Source organism: Pipistrellus hanaki (genome assembly GCF_964339955.1).
Source record: "Pipistrellus hanaki genome assembly, chromosome: 20".
Classification (NCBI taxonomy): domain Eukaryota; kingdom Metazoa; phylum Chordata; class Mammalia; order Chiroptera; family Vespertilionidae; genus Pipistrellus; species Pipistrellus hanaki.
The window spans coordinates 2128804-2142220 of NC_140522.1; positions in this window are offsets into that span (position 1 = coordinate 2128804).

The window sequence follows — 13417 nt, forward strand, 5'->3', positions numbered from 1 at the left end:
TGGGGGGTGTGCAGGAGACAGCTGATCGATGATTCTCTCTCATCGATGTTTCTAGCTCTCTATCCCTCTATCCCTCTCCCTTCCTCTCTGTAAAAAAATCAGTAAGGTATATTTTTTAAAAAAAAGAAAAGAAAGGGGGGAGATTCAAATAGTACAAAATAGAGAAAATAGTGAAACTGAGCAAAGTCAGGGCTCCCCATGAGACGTAATTGGTTGTATTATACAACCCCTGCAGGAAACTCAACACATGGAGTCCTTTTTTTTTTTTTTAATATATATGTTTTATTGATTTTTCCACAGAGAGGAAGAGAGAGGGATAGAGAGTTAGAAACGTCGATGAGAGAGAATCATAGACCAGCTGCCTCCTGCACACCCCTCCCACTGGGGATGTGCCCGCCACCAAGGTCCATGCCCTTGACCGGAATCGAACCTGGGACCCTTCAGTCTGCAGGCCAACGCTCTATCCACTGAGCCACACCGGTTTCGGCAACGCACTGAGTCCCTGCCCTTCCAGAACTTGCTCTTCTGCTCACAGAAAGTCCCGTAGCGATAAGCGTGTTCCCTCCCAGACGTGTTCTGTTCTCCCCCCCCAAACCTCCCAGGCCCATTCGTCTGTCCAGGGGAGACAGCGTTATCTGGGATTGCGGGCAATAACAATTAACTTCGTAACAATTAACCACAGCCTCCGGCCGCAAACACGCCACCGTGCAAACAGGACCCTGATATCATCAACTGACAGAGACGCCCGGACTCCCCCGGGCGCTTAGGAACTGGGACCTTGATCCCCGGAACCCCACGTGGGGCCCAGATGCTGCGCAGGGAACACGTCAGACGTTGGAAAGTTACCGCCGAGCGTGTGGCTGCCCTGGATCGGGGCGGGAAGAGGGTGAGTCACCAGGCAAGAAGCCGGGCGTGGACATGACCGTTAGCGACGGCTCCTTTGGGTATTTTCTGAATCACCCAGCAGGGAGATGCTCATTGGGGGCCTGTGGGAAGCCCGGCCGGCTGACTCAGCGCTCAGCGGTGGAGCATCGACCTAGGAACCAGGACCGTGGTCGGCAAACTGCGGCTCTCGGGCCCTTGGAGGGCGGCTATTCCACAAAACACCACGGCCTGGGCGAGTCTGTGTGGAAGAAGTGGCGTTAGGAGACGTTTACGTTTTTTAAAAAAATGTGGCTCTCTCCAAAGACATGTCCGTCGCCGTGCTGTTGATATTTGGCTCTGTGGGCGGATGAGTTTGCCGACCACTGAACCAGGAGGTCACGGTTTGATTCCCGGTCAGGGCACAGGCTCGATCCCCAGTAGGGGGCATGCAGAAGGCAGCCGACCCATGGTTCTCTCTCGGCATGGATGTTTCTAGCTCTCCCTCCTTCTCCCTCTCCCTCTCTGACATCAATAAAACTATACTTAAAAAATAAGAGAGAGATTGCTGAAACGGTTGGCTCAGTGGATAGTGCATCAGCCTGCGAACTAAAAGGTTCCAGGTTCAATTCCGGTCAAGGGCATGTGCCTTGGTGGCGGGCACATCCCCAGGTGCGGGTGTGCAGGAGGCAGCTGATGGATGTTTCTCTCTCATCGGTGTTTCTAGCTCTCTATCCCTCTCCCTCCCTCTCTGTAAAAAATCAATAAAAATATTTTTTAAAATAAATAAAAGAGAGAGAGGGGGGGGAGAGAGAGAGAGAGAGAGGAGATGGAACTTGTCAGTTGCAACTCTCACATGCATTTATCCAAATCCAAACACTGTTCTTGAAAGACGTGAGCCCACGCTACCCTGCCCTCACCACCACCCCCCGCCCCCAGGCACCGCGTGGCTGTCTGTCTGTCCGTCGGGAGTCCGTGAAGCCCTCTCCAGTCCTCACTCCCCTGGACTCTCCAGGAAACCGCCCTCTGAGGGCTCGGCCGCACTTGTGCCTTCGATGAATCAGCGGCCGGGCTGGGCGCCAGGTCCGCGTCTGCAGGCGGCCTCGCTGCCCGCGTGCTCGGGGCTCGGTCCGGGCCGCACACGCGTGTCCTGGCTGCGCCCGGAGGGGGTGGGGGGCTTTCCCATCGGGGTCACTGCGTGCTCGGCGCCTCAGGCTGCTGGTGGGATCTCTGTGCCGAGGGAGGGAGTGGGGGAGGGGGTTCTGGGCCGTGGGGTGCCCCCTGGGCTCCTACCTCCAATGTGGTAAAAGGGGAGTGGGCGTTGGGTCAGGAGGCGGCCAGTGCCTGGGGGGACGGGGGACGGGGGAAGGGGTGAGTGAATGAGGCTTGTTCTGTGTCTTCTTCCCAAAAAGGACACACAGCATTCAGTCTGCTGCCTCCTCTCCCCCAAAAAACTGTGATTTTCATGAATTACTGTTTAGGTCACAACCATATACTCCTTTGCAGGGTTTGATAAAGCCTCTGTGCAGTCTTGGGAGGGTGTGTGTGTGTGTGTGTGTGTTTAAATATATATAAACAGAGCAGATGCCCTACAAATGGCGCGGGGACCGCGCTGGGGTCTGGAGTTCCGCTCAGGACGCCCTGGGAAGAGGGGGCCGGGGCGGGAAGAAGGGGTGGCTGGATGCCAGACCCCCGTCCTGTGCCCTGTGTCCCCCTGAGGGGCCGGGGCCCTGCCCTCGGTGGTGCGGCTCACCGGGGCCGCCTTCATTGGAAAATGCCCCTGTCGGCAGCCAGGTGGGTCTAGGCTTCGATCGGAGAAGGCCGTGTTTCCAAGTGGGGCAGCTGTCCCTGTCGGCCGGATGGACAGCTCCCCCTGGGGAACGAAGCCCAAATACCCGCCACCTTCAAGCCCAGTCGCCAAGGACAAAGGCCCCTTGTGTCGCCGACGTGTCCCTCCCCTCCTGCGGACAATGACCCCATCAGACGGGCTCCTTCACGCTCTAAGAAGGCCAGCTCTCCGGGGACACGGTCCCCAGGGCCGGGGGAGCTGTGAGCCGCTCCCCGTGGCCCTGCGGACAGGGGTGACCCAGAGCGTTCGGCGCTCGGACTTCTGACCGGCCCGGAGTCCAGGTGAGTCACTGCGGATGAGAACTCACAAACGTTCCTGAGAGGGGAGCTGGCTCGCTCCGTCCTGGCCCGGAGACCAGGGGTGGGGGTGGAGGAGAGGAGAGAATTGCTGTCCCCGCTAAGGGGAGGGGGTGCCTCAGGTCAGCTCACACGTCTGTTCCATGGGTGACTGTAGGGCCAGAATGTCGGTGGCATGGCGGGAGGGGCTGAGGCGGGAACAGCTGTGGACACTGAGTTTCCTCGGGAGGCCTTCAAAGTGCTTCCGGCCAGAGGTCCCGGGGACAGAGCCGAAGCTCTGAGGCAGCTGCACTGCCTGCCCGACCTCCTAGGAACCAGGGGGTCACGGTTCGATTCCCGGTCAGGGCACACGCCCGGGTTTTGGGCTCGACCCCCAGTAGGGAGGTGGATGCAGGAGGCAGTGGATTCATGATTCTCTCCATGAGAGAGTTTCTCTCTCTCCCTCTCCCTTCCTCTCTGAATTCAATAAAAAGAGAGAGAGAGAGAGAGAGAGAGAGAGAGAGAGAGAGAGAGAGAGAGAGTTAGAAACATTGATGAGAGAGAAACATGCATCAGCTGCCTCCTGCACACCCCCCACTGGGGATGTGCCTGCAACCAAAGTACATGCCCTTGACCGGAATCGAACCTGGGACCTTTCAGTCTGCAGGCCGACGCTCTATCCACTGAGCCAGGCCAGTTAGGGCTGTCCCATTGATTTTGAGAGAGAGAAAGAGAGAGAGAGAGAGAGAGAGAGAGAGAGAGAAACATCGATGTGAGAGAGACACATCCATTGATTGCCTCCCTCCCGTAGGCGGCCCGGATTGGGGATCAAGCCCACAACCTGGGCACGTGCCCCGGACCAGAATCAAAGGCGGGACACCTCCGTCCATGGGCCGGTGCTCTAACCACTGAGCCACCAGCTAGTAAACCTTTTCCAATTGCTGTTACGCTTGTCGAGGTTCCCCACCTCCATTCCTTTAAAGGTGCTGGCCCACGGACACGGCAGAGATGGGCGGTTCAGACCCCAACGTCCACCCTAAAGCAGACCTAACGGGGGTGGGGGGGTGGGGGGCTTCCATCCGTCCTCAGCCGGGACGGCTCTGCTGGCCCTTTGCTCCCGGCTTCTGGGAACCCTCTGGAGGCAGGTCATCACTTCCTCGTTCTCTCTGGTCTTTAAACAAAAGGCTTGAGCAAGGCCCCATGCGATTGATCTGAGCGCTTCCGGCAGGAGGCAGGAGGCGGCTGGCCAGTGTCACCGCTCACGGCCGGAGCCGTAAACATCTGATCGCAGGCCCAGATAGGCCTGGGTCACCAAGCCAGGCCCGTCCTGCGAGGGGAGTGACCTCTGTCCCCGCAGCCCCCTCTGGGGGGGAGGGTGGGGGGGCACTTAGAGGCGGAGTCCCCGTCTGATAGCGGGATGTTTATGACTCTCTGCGAGGATGTCACATCCTTTCGGCCACAGTTCACATCCCAGATGCTTCAGCATCAGGCCTCGCCATCGAGCAAGCCGACTGACTGCCTGAAAATAAATCTCTTTCGGGTTTTTTTTTTTTTTCATTACTGAATGCATTTTAATACACCTTTTTCTCAGAATTCAAGAAGACATCAACCAGAAATAAGCTGCAACACAGAAAATTCAAATACACAGTAACAGCATACAGGAACAGATATAATAAACGGTGCAATAAAGCACACAGTGCACAATCTCTTTCTGAATATACTTCTGTGGAGCCCCGAGCCAGCTGGGCTCACTGGATAGAGCATCCGCCTGCAGACGGAAGGGTCCTGGGTTCGATTCCTGGTCAGGGCACCTGCCTGGGTCGTGGGCTCGAACCCCTGTAAAAAAAAAAATCAATAAAATATGATATATATATATATATTTTATTGATTTTTTTACAGAAAGGAAGGGAGAGGGATAGAGGGTTAGAAACATCGATGAGAGAGAAACACCGACCAGCTGCCTCCTGCACACCCCCTACTGGGGATGTGCCCGAAACCAAGATCCATGCCCTTGACTGGAATCGAACCTGGGACCCTTCCGTCCTCGGGCTGACGCTCTATCCACTGAGCCACACCGGTTTCGGCAAAATAGATATATATTTTTAAATCACGTGTCTTCTTGGTGGACTGGCCTTTTCCCCATTCTATCCTTTCCCTCCCTGTCTCCGCTCATCTCACTTGCCCCGTGGCCCGCTTTGCCCCGATATCCACACAGCCTCCTCCTGGCCGGCTCCGGGTTCGAGGCCCCGGTGGCCGGACGCTGCCCGAGAAAGTGTGATTCTGGGACGGTCCTGGTCTGTCCCGTGGCTCCTCCGTGGCAGCCGGAGAGCTCCGAGTGGCTTTGACCTCCTCCCCCTCCTCCTCCTCCTCCTCCTCCTCCTCCTCCTCCTCCTCCATCCGCAGGAACCACAGCCCAGGTCAGCGGCAGGCCAGGGCCCCTCCCGCCTGCCTCCTCCCTCCCTCCCTCTCCGGTTTTAGGGAGGAGGCTCAGAGTCTTGGCAGAGGCCGGAGGAGACATCGCCAAGCCCACAGCCCTACCAATAAAAATAATGTGTGATTTGGGAAAGGGGGGGGGCAAAGCGCCCCGCCCGGCTCCTGGCGCTGGGAACGCGGCATGGGGCTGTTCTTGGAAGACAAACATCCCCCGCACCGCCCCCTCTCCCCTCCCCTCCCCCAGCCCGGGCGGCAGGAGAACCTGAGAACCATCCTCAGCCGGTCCTCCCAACACCCAGGACCACACACTGTGCTGCCGGGCCGGGATCATCCTGGAGCTGAATATAGAGGTCCCCGGAGCCCGGGGCTGGATGGCCTGTTCCGTTATTGTTGTGTTTTCTTTCTTTAAAAAAAAAAATATATATATATATATATATATATATATATATATATATATATATATATATACATTTTATTGATTTTTCACAGAGAGGAAGGGAGAGGGATAGAGAGCTAGAAACACCTTATGAGAGAGGAACATCAACCAGCTGCCTCCTGCACTTCCCCCACTGGGGATGTGCCCGCCACCAAGGCCCATGCCCTCGACCGGAATCGAACCTGGGACCCCTCAGTCCGCAGGCCGGCGCTCTATCCACTGAGCCACACCAGCCAGGGCTTAGTATATTTTTATTGATGTCAGAGAGGAAGGGAGAGGGAGAGAGAGAGAGAGACAGAAACATCCATGATGAGAGAGACCCATGGATCCGCTGCCTCCTGCACGCCCCCCACACTGGGGATCGAGCCTGCATCCCTGGCCTGTGCCCTGACCTCCTGGTGCCCAGGTCGACGCTCGGCCCCTGAGCCCGCCAGCCGGGCTCCTGTGCTTTCCTGCCTGGGAGGAGAGCCAGAAGGAGGAGCCTCCAGGATCCCTGACGGTTCCCGCGGACTCGTGTCTGTGTTGAACTCCACGGCGCGCAGGTGCTGGCTGTGCCGATGTTGTTGAACTTGACGGGAAAGGATGGCTTCCGTCAGCAAACGCGGACGCCGCATTGCAGTGGGCTCTGTGTGCGATGCTCACTTTATGGCTGGACTTCAAAGATCCCTGCGCGAGGAGGCCAACATCCTACACGTTTGAGGTCATTTATATATTTCTTTTTCCTCTCCCTGAACAGAACGCTCCTACGCCTGGTTATGTTCTGTGCTTTTCCCTTCCAGCCCCCACGATCCTACACTGAGGTGGCTAGACGTCCTGCTTCTGGCGGGACAGTCACGATTTTTAATAATTTGTCCCGCGTGCCGCGGCGTTTTTAAAAAAAAAAAAAGACCCGATTTTTAAATTTTTTAAATGCCGCAGGACATGGGACAAATTGTTGGGGGTTTTTTTGTTTAATTGATTTTACACAGAGAGGAATTGAGAGGGACAGAGAGCTAGAAACATCAGTGAGAGAGAGACATCCATCAGCTGCCTCCTGCACACCCCTCACTGGGGATGTGCCCGCAACCAAGGCACATGCCCTTGACCGGAATCGAACCCGGGACCTTTCAGTCTGCAGGCCGACGCTCTACCCACTGGGCCACACCGGTTTCAGCTGAAGTGCTTTTCTAAAAATATATATATTTTATCGATTTTTTATTTTATTTTATTTTATTTTTTTTACTGAGCCACACCAGCCGGGCTGCTTTGGGCTCTGAGTGTGTTGTGAGCTGAGCTGGAGGGATAAGCAGAGAGGAGAGTCCTCAGACCTGGGAGAGAGAGACGCCCCAGGGAAAGCAGGTCCCGCTCCGGAGGGGGGCGTGGGGGCCCCCGGGCTGGGCCTGCACAGGATGTCCCCGCGCCTTCTGCGAACCGCTGAGCCTGAGACTGCGTCTCACCCGGGCCTCCAAGGGCCTCCCGCCACCAGCGCTGGCCTGGACGGCGGCCAGAGGCGGGGGTTGGGGGGGGACGGACAGGGCCCGGCCGGCTCAGCTTCTGCTGTTTCTCCCACCCCCCCCCCCCTTCCCTGCGGACCTGCTCTGTGAATCGGGCCTCTGTTTGCTTTGACTCGGAGCCAGGATGACCTCAGAGGCTGGTGGTGACTCACACCGCTGGCCCCTGTGAGCGGTTCCCAGGGACCCTTCCCTGAGGCCCCCCTTCCCCGCCCCCAATCTGGCCGGGGGGGGGGGGGGGGGCGTCGGGTTACTCTCTGCGGTCACACGCAGTCCGTGTGGTTTCGTGTGTCCGGGGGGCTCCGTGTTCTACAGCCCGGAGCAGGGAGAAACCCAGCTGCTTTCACTCAAGCGTTCAAAGGATGCCCGGCCGGGGTGGCTCAGGGGTGAGCGTCGACCTAGGAACCAGGAGGTCAGGGTTCGATTCCCGGTCAAGGGCACAGGCCCGGGTTGTGGGCTCCATCCCCAGTGTGGGGCCTGCAGGAGGCAGCCGATGCTTGATTCCCTCCCATCATGGATGTTTCTCTCTCTCTCTCTCTCCCTCTCCCTTCCTCTCTGACATCAATAAGAATATATTTTTTAGCCGAAATCGGTGTAGCTCGATGGATAGAGCGTCGGCAACTGAAAGATCCCCGGTTCGATTCCGGTCAAGGGCATGTACCTTGGTTGCAGGCACATCCCCAGTAGGGGGATGTGCAGGAGGCAGCTGGTCAATGATAATCTCTCATCGGTGATTCTAACTCTCTCTCCCTCTCCCTTCCTCTCTGTAAAAAAAAAAAAATCAATAAAATATATATTTTTAAAAACCATATTTTTCTATATATAAAAATGAACATACGTCTGGTCTATTCTCGCCACCCAGATCTTCTTCTCTGAATAAGAGGTTTTGTTAAGCCCTCACTCAACCTTCCTGGGCAAGTTCCTACTGGCCAGCCCCTCACCCCCTCCCACCATCACCCACCCCACCCCCGTCCACTGCTCTCTGTGCTACAGGCCTGGGTCCGGGCACGGCCTGCCCTCAGGACAACGGGCTGGGGACCAACAGGGAAAGGGGACACGCTGGCTGTCCCCACAGGAGGCAGGAGAGGAGGCGGGAGGGCAGAGAGCCTGACCCACTTTTCTGGTCTGACTGGGAAGCTCCCAGCTGCGCCTGGGGCTGGGGGAGAAGGAGGCTGGGCCGCAGCCCTGACCCCTGACCCCTGCTCTCTGCTACGTTACTGGCAGAGCGGCAAGGAGGATCAGCGAGGTGGGTGAGTCACCCAAAAAGGAGGGAGGAGGGAGGCAGGGGCCAGAGGCCCAGGGTCCCCCCCCACCACCACCAGCTCAGCCGGGGGGGGGGGCGGGGGGGGTGCAGGAGGCAGCTGATCGATGATTCTCTCTCATCGATGTTTCTAACTCTCTATCCCTCTCTCTTCCTCTCTGTAAAAAAATCAATAAAATATATTTTTTTAAAAAGAGAGAGAGAGAGAGAGAATCATGGACCGGCCACCTCCTGCACGCCCCACACTGGGAGCCGCTATCCATAGAGCGGGGTGTGCATAGGACCCTGCCCCGCTGGCCCTCGCCTGCCACCTGCTCGTCCTCAGGGTGTGTGTAGGCTCAGGGTTTGCGCTGTTCATTGTCTGTCTGTCTGTGTGTCCTAAGGGTCCCTTGGATGCTGCCCCCTTTGCAGCAAGGAGACAGAAGGAAGGGGGACAGAGAGCTAGAAACATCGATGAGAAAGGAACATCGACCAGCTGCCTCTTGCACACACCCCCACCAGGGATGGGCCCACAACCCAGGTGCATGCCCTTGACCGGAATCGAACCCGGGACCTTTTCAGTCCACAGGCCAACGCTCTATCCACTGAGCCATACCGGCGTCGGCCCCTTCTCACATCTTATTGGCCCCAGTGATGCTATTGCTCCTCCCTTTTCTTCCTTGGAAGAAGAATCTAGAAAAAAAAAATAATGCCGCGCAGAGAGGACTTGTTGACGTGGGAGAAACAGGTGTGGCCTGGCCCGAACCCTCTAATCTGATGGATTCTGAACGCCGTGTGCCCGCGCCGGGCAGCGCCGGGGCGTGCTCCGAGTCCCTCCTGCGGGGTGTCCACCCGCACTCCTCCCGGGCGCTGGAGTCCCGGGTGCAGGGCCCCCGGGAAGGAGCCCCTCTCCCGGGCTTTCTGGGAGCTGAGAGAGGATGGATCCGTAATAAGTAAGAAGAATGGCCCCCAATGCCTCCGGGGGCCCCATCTGGACTGGCCCCCCACCCCCGGCGGCCAGCTGGATGGATTGATAAGGAGGGCGGTCCGCTGGCCGGGCTCTCGCCCTGGTTCTGGATCAATAAATCCGTCGTCAGGGAGCCGGCCGGGCGGGTGGAGCAGGGAGTCTGAGCCGGCCCCGCCGGGCCCGCGGTGCCAGGCGCTTGGACGGAGCCCTGCCCTTCCGCTCTCCCTGCGCCTGCTGGAGTCCTGTGTCCCCCCCCACACACACACACCCCGTGGCCTCCCTGTGGCCCTAAAGTGGTTACACGTCCACCTAGGAACCAGGAGGTCAGGGTTCGATTCCCGGTCAGGGCACAGGCCCGGGTTGCGGGCTCTATCCCCAGTGGGGGGCGTGCAGGAGGCCGCCGGTCCATGATTCTCTCTCTCATCGCAGATGCTTCTCTCTCTTTCTTCCTCTCCCTTCCTCTGTGAAATCAATAAAAAAAAATTTTTTTTATTTAAAGAAATAAAGAAAAGGGACCCCCCGCTCTGAGCTGAGAGCCACCCCTCCCTCTGGGGCAGGTACTCCGACTCTAACCCCAAACTGTCCGGGGTCGAGGGTCTCACCAAGGAAAAGAGGAAAAAATGGGGAGGACAGGAGGAGACAGAAGGGGCCACACAGCAGGGGGACCCCTGCCTCCGTGCCCACCGCTTCCCGTGGGCGCCCTGTGGACACATCTGGGCCCCCAGCGAGCATCTGGGTGTGTATGTCTGCCCTGCGCTGGGCTGGGGGGGCCTGGGGGGTGGGGCTCAGCTACAGGGTAGGCGGCCTGGCCAGGGAAGCAAACACGCAGGCTCTTCCTCCCTCCCCTCCCCTCCCCTCCCCTCCCCTCCCCCGGGCTGTTTACTCGGGGAGAGAGGTACCAGCAGCTCCTGATAAGAACTGGGAACAGCTCCGCTTGGCGCCTGAGCTCCCTGGCGCTGGCCTGTTGGGTCCTGGCCGGGGCGCTGGGTTCAAGACCGCCCTCCCCCCCACCCCCGCTCCCACCCACCCACCCAGGGGCCCGGTCTCAGTGAAGCCAGAGCGTTTGTGGGGGAACGGCTATAAAAGTGTGTGTGGCCCCTGCCTGGCCACTCGGGCTGTCAGAGGGCGGGATAGATCCACGGGCAGCTCTGAGGAGGCGGGAGGGCTGGCACACACGTGGCTGTGATATCGTATCCCAGGCCGTCGCCTGGGATAAGGGCCGGGTTGGACAGGGGACACGGCGCCCCGGGGAGATCCAGGAAATAGATGGGTCCAGGGCGGGCCCCACGCAGGCCCCGGAGAGCGTGGGACGTGGCCTGGTGGGGTTAAAGAGGCGCCTGTCTGAGATAACACACACAGAGAGGCCAGAGGAGGATGATCCCTGGATGCACACTCATCTGGCCACTCTGTGTCCGTCCTATAGAATAAAAGGCTAACGTGCAAATGGTCCCCTCGACCGGGAGTTCGACCAGCGGGCAGGCTGGCGACCACCCATGGCCCTTCCCCCTGTCCAGGCTGGCCGGACCCCACCCATGCATGAATTCATGCACTGGGCCTCTAAAACACACATACACACACACACACACACACACACACACACTGAGTCCCCGATTATTATGTGTTCAGAGATCATCATCATCTGGCCACTCCGTGTAATGCAGTCAGCAATGAGGCGCTCTTCTCTCTCTCCCCCTCCCTCTCTCTCTCTCTCTCTCTCTCTCTCTCTCTCTCTCTCCCCCTCCTTTCTACTCCCTCTCGAAATTAGTAGAGAAATATCCTCAGGTGAGGATTCACACAAAAATAGCATGCATCTGGCGTGGGGCGGCGAGGACACCACACAACACACAGATGATGTGTTCCAGGAGGGCTCCCCTGGAACCTGTCTAGTTTTATTAACCACAGTCACCCCAATAATGCCAATAAAATAAAATAAAAAACTGCCTCTGGCCGAAACCGGTGTGGCTCAGTGGATAGAGCGTCGGCCTGCGGACTGAAGGGTCCCAGGTTCGAATGCATGTGCCTTAGTTTCGGGCACATTCCCAGTGGGGGGTGTGCAGGAGGCAGCTTATCAATGGTTCTCTCTCATCCATGTTTCTAGCTCTCTATCCCTCTCCCTTCCTCTCTGTAAAAAAAAAAAAAAAAAATCAATAAAATATATATTTTTTTAATTTTTTAAATTAAAAAAAAAAATTGCCTCTGCCACAAACAGGTCTTCTTCTGTCCCTGCTCCAGCGTTGCCAGTCGGCGGTGGGGGCGTGACCTTGACCGCAGCAGGGCCATGGGGAGGCGGGCGTGGAGGAAGTGGAGGCGGAGCGAGCAGGTGACAGGAAGCGGGGAGCTGCCGGGGCGGCTGGAGGCCGGTGAGTAGCCGCCCCACCCCCTCGGGGGAGGCCTGAGCATGCTCTTTGGCCCAGGGGTCATCTCTCCGAGGCCTGCGGCCGGCTCACCTGCTGGGGGCGTGGGTGTGTGGACAAAGGGCATGCCTGCTCCATCCATGCATGCATGCATGTATTTATACACGGCCTCCCCGATGCGGTCGTGGGTTTCCTGGCTCAGAGCACAGGAACCGGGGGGGACACTCAGACCCCCTTTCCCTCCTGGGGGAGCGGCACCAGCAGGGAGCATCCTTTCGGCTCAGCGGCTCCTGCAGGCCTCCTGCTCCCGCTCCCACCAGCCTCAGCCCCAGGTGGCCGAGAAGCCTCAGCCCCAGGGTTTGGCCGTGTCCTGGCGGCCTGGGCATCCCGCTCCTGCGGCCCCAGACCCAGCTGAGGGCCCCTGACCAGCTGAGGGACCCCCCCCCCCCCGCCCCCACCAGGGCTGTCTCACTGGGCCTCTTATTTATTTGTTTGTTTATTTAAAAAGTTATTTAGAGTTCTTTACTGGTGTGGCTTAGTGGATAGAGATTCGGCCGGCGGACTGAAGGGTCCCAGGTTCGATTCCGGTCAAGGGCATGGACCTTGGTTGCGGGCACATCCCCAGTAGGAGGTGTGCAAGAGGCAGCTGGTCGATGTTTCTCTCTCATCGATGTTTCTGTCTCTCTCTCTCCCACTCCCTTCCTCTGTGAAAAAATAAATAAATAAATAAATAAATAAATAAATAAATAAATAAATAAAATATATTTTTTTAAATAAAATAAAATAGTTATTTAGAGCCCGGCCAGCATGGCTCAGTGGTTGAGCATCGACCTATGAACCAGGAGGTCACGGTTCGATTCCCGGTCAGGGCACAGGCCCAGGTTGCGGGCTCCATCCCCAGTGTGGGGCGTGCAGGAGGCAGCCGATCCATGGTTCTCTCTCATCATGAATGTTTCTCTCTCTCTCTCTCTCTCTCTCCCTTCCTTTCTGAAGTCAAGAAAATATATATATTTTTTTAAAATATTTAAGCCTCTTGCACGCCCCACACTGGGGATCAAACCCGAAACCCGGACACGTGCTCTGATCGGGAATCCCCCGGCGACCGCGCTTCTGTCTCATCACTGATGCTTCCTCTCTCTGTCTCTGTTCTCACGGGAAGGAGTTTGGAAATGGGGAAGCGACCCCCAGCGGTGTCAGGCTGAGGATGGCTAGCAGGCCCCTGGTTTTGGTTTGGTTTTTACGGTTTGTTTGGTTTCCCGGTTCCTTTCATCCGGGAATCTCAGAGAGCACACCGGCCATCCGCTTCTCATCACACACGGCGTGGGAGAGCCGCGGGCAGAGCCCAGGTTGGCTGGGAGCAGAGGGGCTGTCAGGAGGGGGAAGGAGGGGAGAGGAGGGGAGTGAAGGAGAGAGGAGGGAGGAAGAGGAGAAAGGGCCTCAGGTTCGATTCCGGTCAAGGGCACGTGCCTGGGTTGCAGGCTGGATCCCCAGTGTGTGGGGCACGCACAGGAG